This window comes from Cololabis saira, chromosome 20 (genome assembly GCF_033807715.1).
Source record: "Cololabis saira isolate AMF1-May2022 chromosome 20, fColSai1.1, whole genome shotgun sequence".
Taxonomy (NCBI): domain Eukaryota; kingdom Metazoa; phylum Chordata; class Actinopteri; order Beloniformes; family Belonidae; genus Cololabis; species Cololabis saira.
This window is the reverse complement of record NC_084606.1, coordinates 35,584,234-35,589,799: the sequence shown is the minus strand read 5'-3', so window position 1 is coordinate 35,589,799 and position 5,566 is coordinate 35,584,234. Positions and strand designations below refer to the sequence as shown.

At 40.9% G+C, this 5,566-nt stretch overlaps 1 long non-coding RNA gene across 1 annotated transcript; it reads right to left on the bottom strand.

Moving 5' to 3' along the window:
• Nucleotides 1-2,416: 2,416 nt before the first annotated feature.
• LOC133420846 (uncharacterized) lies at nt 2,417-2,904 on the bottom strand. Its single transcript, XR_009770642.1, has 3 exons — nt 2,779-2,904; nt 2,528-2,653; nt 2,417-2,439 (listed from the first exon to the last, which is right to left on the bottom strand). It is a non-coding gene; the product is annotated as an uncharacterized LOC133420846 (long non-coding RNA).
• Between the last annotated feature and the right edge of the window lie 2,662 nt (nt 2,905-5,566).

The following is a 5,566-nucleotide window of genomic DNA, read 5'->3' as shown; positions in this document are numbered from 1 at the left end:
CAACTTAAGGTAAATGAGCTTGTTATTGCTTGAGCCAAGCTGGCCTGAGAAATGCTGGCTTCTTCCTGGGTTAACCTTTGAGATGCCAAAGGTTGAGGTTGAAAGGGTGTAGCTTGAAGGTTTAGCATAAGTTGATATTCTGTAACAGGGCTTTCAAGAGCAACTTTGTCGGTCTCATTCCAGGCATGTCAAAATTGTTGTATGCTTCGACACGGGCCTTTGCCACCTTCACTTCACTCTCTGCTTGCAGCTGCTTTAACCTTAATTCACCTTCTTCCAGTTTTAATTTCGTTTCAGTCTCAGTCCTTTGTTTGAGCTCTGCAAGCATTTTTGTTTCTTCTAGCTTCCACTTGATCTCCATTTTATCCAATTCTGCTTGTTGATCCTGTAGAATTTGCGTGGCCTTTGCCTGCTCCACCTTTGGTGCCAATTCTGCCTCTGCATCAGCTCGATTGCTAGAGGACCTGGAGAGACTGCTAGAGGACCGGGAGAGACTGCTATCTTGATCATCACATCTGTTGAGCTGTGAAACGACTGTTTCAGTGTTGCTTCTTCCAAAGACAGATCCATATTCCCTTTTGCTCAACTGCATCCTCACTCTTTCCTTTTCAAGACGATCATTAAAGATTTCATCGATGGTCTCCATTCTATTATTTACAATATCAGCAATCTCAGATGACAACACGCTACGTGCATCCATTTTATTTACGACCTCTGGAGAAATCCTAAGGTTCCCCTTCGTCCGTTCATAATGTTGGCACACGTTATCATATTTTTTCTTAATGTTTCTTTGGAACTCTTCAAGGTGTACATAAAGTCTTTAGTTTAGCTCTTATGCCTTTGGCCGTTGATTTCCAAATTTCATAGGCCTTGCCAAATGCCTTTTCCGGAACAGGGATCGTTTCCCCCTAAAGATCGGAACGTTTGGTATATGTGAACACAGCAATCGCGCTCGGAAACGGCACAAAACAAGCGAGCCGAGATCTCCTAGGAGAGGTGGTCTCGGCTTGCTTCCATTCGAGACCTGAAACGGTTAATTTTTTTTATTTGTAGTGAGAACATAACCAACACAGTAACCGACACAACTCCATTCATTGTGTATGTGCGACCGCGTTTCAAGGAGAAGAGTCGGTGCAGCTTCCACCACCTTCTCTCCTATTGGACGTGCTGAGATGTCATCCCAGTGCGGCACGGTGAAATTAAAAAATCTTCAATTCGGGCAGGGTTCGCTCAGCGCAAACCCTGCGGCAGGCGGCCCCTCGTACATAAATGAATGGGTAATGCCTGATTTATGGTTGCGCGTTAAATCGACGCAGAGCCGTACCCTACGCCGTAGGCTCTGCGTTGGTGTAACGCGGAACCATAAATCAGCCTAAAGCCGGCGGCTGCGGTCGCCGCTTTGCACTGTCTCTGTGAAAGGGGCGTGTTGTTTATCCCGGGGTGCGGAAGAGGAAACTCCTTCCGCGTTCATTTGACCAATCAGAGAGCAGCTGGTTTGCGCATGGCATTTGTTAAAAGCTTTGAACCGGTACAGACGTTTGCCTTGTGAACACAAACCCCACGAACGAGAAACAAAACAACTGTATCGATTTAGCCCCTGAATCGGAACAAAACAAACGGGCCACAGGTGTGAAAGCACCCTTAAAGTTCTTTCTCGTGAGCTGGACCTTGTTTGCTGAGCCCCTGGGGTACTCTTTCTTCTTTCTTCAGCAGGTGCAAGCATATTACCTTTATGACTGTTCATTAGCAAAGGTATTTTACAAAACTCAAATTTAAAGGCTATACTTTTCACTTATGTTTAAATGCATTATCCCATAATTTACGTTAGGCATTTACACCTCTTGCACGTTAATAAACAGTCCCACAATAGCCAGAATCAGAAAATCTATCTATAATCTATAAGGCTTTTCCTAGGGTTACTTTGTTAGGCTTAGCTGCAGCCTTATTATTTGTTCAAAACCCCAAGTTCAAGCATTTAACCAGGAGACCATCACACATTCACAAATAACATTTTTATAAATTAATTGGGCCTTGAGCATTTAATCGTGAGCTTCCATTAAATCAATTACTTGCAGAAACAGTTCGGACTGTGAGTGACGTTACCCCTCTTCAACCAGAGTTTCTCACTGTAGCCATAGCACGATGAAGCCGCTGCTTGGTGGTGATGTCTGTTTTGAGATCTCAGTTCAATGTCCGATATCATTTTCTCCAGTGCACGATCAACTTGCGTCGCTTCGATGCAGCGTTGCGGCTCACTGCCTCCATAAGCGCTGAGTTTCACTGTTACGGTCCCTCAGCATTCAAGACAAAGGCTGGAGTTCGACTGGTGCACACTTTTATTTACTCTTGGCACCGTGAAACTTAAAAAACACATGAAAAGATTTAATTAGAAAATTGCCAATAAAAACTGCTGCTGCCATCTTTTTCTCTGGAGGGCCACTGCGTGTGAGGAGAGATGTTGATGAAATGAGTGTGAAATACTGAAAAAGAGTGCTTAATGAACATAGGAGCTAAAACGTCAGCTCACTTTGTCACTCCTCCAAAGCTCCTCTCCACGATGAAAGCGCTGATCTTGTCTTTCATCTCCCCAGTCTTCGGGTCCTTCACAGGTGTCTTTGCAAACACCGTGAAGATCTCAGCCAAACCTCCGTTGCTGACAGATAAACACAAAACCAAAACCATCAAAGCAAAGTTAAAAACACACCTGCAGGCTCCAGCTAAAATTATTCTGAATTGATGTGCTGCCCCCTTGTGGTCAAAGTAGGAAAACCTGACTACCTGATCCAGATCTTGCTTCCATTCATAATGAAGTGTTTCCCGCATGGTGAGAGAACAGCCGTGGTCTTGATGGAAGCGGCATCGGAGCCGCTGGCCGGCTCAGTCAGGCAGAAGGCTGCTATAGTTTCACCTAGGACACACACACATGTATCAAACACACACAACCGAGCAGCTCTGAACCTTAACTCATCCCTGAATCCTATTGTCCTTTTATAGGATTTGCCTTCATCCAACACTATATTATAAGAGGCATGTTTTGCTGTCACAAATTGAACTTCGATGTACATCCTAAAAAGTGCATCCAAATAAAGATCTAGATCTGGGGTCGGCAACCCAAAATGTTTTAGATCCATATTGGACCAAAAACACAAAAAAACAAATATGTCTGGAACCGCAAAAAAATGAAAAGTCTTGTATAAGCCTTAGAATGAAGGCAACACATGCTGCATGTATCTATATTAGTTAGAACTGGGGGAAGATTATTTTTTCATTATGCACTTCGAGAAAAAATTCAAAATGTCGAGAAAAAAGTCAAAATTTTGAGTAAAAAGTCGAAATGTAAAGAATAATGTTGAAGTACAATCTTTAGAAAAAAGTCGAAATGTCGAGAAAAAAGTCAAAATGTTGAGATTAAAAAAGAAAAGGAAAAAATAAAAAAAGAGAAAAAAGCAGAAAAAAAGGGAAAAAAAGAAAAAAAAGCAGAAAAAATTCGAAATGTCGAGAAAAAAGTCAAAATTTTTAGTAAAAAGTCGAAATGTAAAGATTAATGTTGTAGTACAATATTGAGAAAAAAGTCGAAATGTTGAGAAAAAAGTCGAAATGTTGAGAAAAAAGACGAAATGTCGAGAAAAAAGTCAAATTTCGAGAAAAAAGTCAAAATGTCGAGATTAAAAAAGGAAAGGAAAAGGGAAGAAAAAAGGAAAAAAAGCAGGAAAAAAAGGGAAAAAAAGAAAAAAAAGCAGAAAAAAAGAAAAATATAAGAGAAAAAAGAGAAAAAAGGAAAAATAAAGAGAAAATAAGGAAAAAAAAGAAAAAAGTTAAAAAAAAAAAGATGAAAAAAAGGTCAAACTTTTTTTAAAAAGCTCCAGGGAGCCACTAGGGTGGCGCTAAAGAGCCGCATGTGGCTCTAGAGCCGCGGGTTGCTGATCCCTGAGCTAGACAGATATCACAATCTAAGTTACTTTATACAATTAAATGAAACGCTGTTTCCTTGATATGCTTAAGTTGCATACCAATCTTGATCTGTTTCCCAAACCCTGGCGGCTACTCACACCTAACCCCCTGATATCATTTCCGGACCACCAGCGACAGCATAGACCCGATCAGCCTTATAACCCCCCCTGGTGGTCACTTACACCGTCTAAAATAGTCCTTTAATTTTTATTTAATTTGCTAATTATTTTTGTCCGACAAGAAATTTGTAGGTTAATTAATTACATGTTTTGAACAAAAATAATTAGCAAATTAAATGTTAAATCTATGGACAAAATGAACTCTATTAAATCAGTTCTTTAATATTCTTGAAACAAGTATATTTTCTTACCTAGACATTAGTTTTTGCAGTTTAACCTGAGCATCTGTTAGGAGATGGGGGATCACATCGTGATACAAGGAGCTGGGTCACCAACAGAGCTATGTAGACACTGAGGACCAGCTAATGATGGACTGTATGTGATGCAGTTAGGAAAGGAAATGTGTTGTAGTGTTAGTAATTATGTATCTGTGTTCACTCACTACTGAATTATTATCTGTACTTTGGGCGTTATACTGGGTGGAGGAGAGTAAGCCAGAAGGTGTGGTGATTTGCTCAGACTCTGCAGCAGCCCTGAAAGCCATAACAAGTAGTAGTTGTCAGTCTAGACCAGATGTACTAAGCGAAATAGTATTAGTGTTGTTTCGATTTGAGAAACTGCAGTGTATGTGAAATTTATGTGGGTTCCAGGGCACGCCGGAGTTGTAGGGAATGAATTAGCTGATAGGGTGGCAAAAGCACTAAAGCGAGACGTTGTGGATGTTGAGATCCCACTAGGAAAGGCTGAGTATAGGTCTAAAATCAAGGAGGGAATTGGGAGAGAGTGGCAGGAAATTTGGGAGAAGGAGGAAAGAGGGAGGCACTTTTTTAATATTCATCCGAAGGTCAATACTTCATATCATTATTTTGGAAGTCGTGTTGACGTGGTTAAATTAACACGATTGAGGCTGGGGCACTGTGGGCTACATCAGAGCTTATTTGTGGTAGGGAAACATCCAAGTGGGTTGTGTGAGTGCTGGAGGCCGGAAACAGTTCAACATGTTCTGATGGAGTGTAGAAAGTATTCTGCAGAAAGGAGTATTTTATATAGAACCCTGTTAGATCTAGGTATATCTTGTTTTTCTGTTAGAATATTACTCGGCCAACATGGGGACCACAAACTGATAGCAAGGGCAGTTATACATCTTCTGCATGCCACTGGGCTTTACTCAAAAATATAAGTGACCATTGTGAACTAACTCAGCCCCAAACTACCAGAGGAGGGCAGTAATACGCCTGGATGCGTCGAAACTACCGGAAACACAAAAGAAGAAGAAGAAGACCAGCTAATGAGGACCATTCATTAAAATCAAGTGTGTGGAAACAGGGAAACATCTAAAACGTGCACATGTATGGGTGGAGCCTTGATTTATGTCTTTTTGGAAAACATTGTAATAAAACGGAAGCAAAGCAAAGGATGTTTGAGGGATTAAATCTCTCTAAAGCTTCAGTGGGATCAGATCTTATTAATATTTCAAAAATGAAAAGTATATCAAT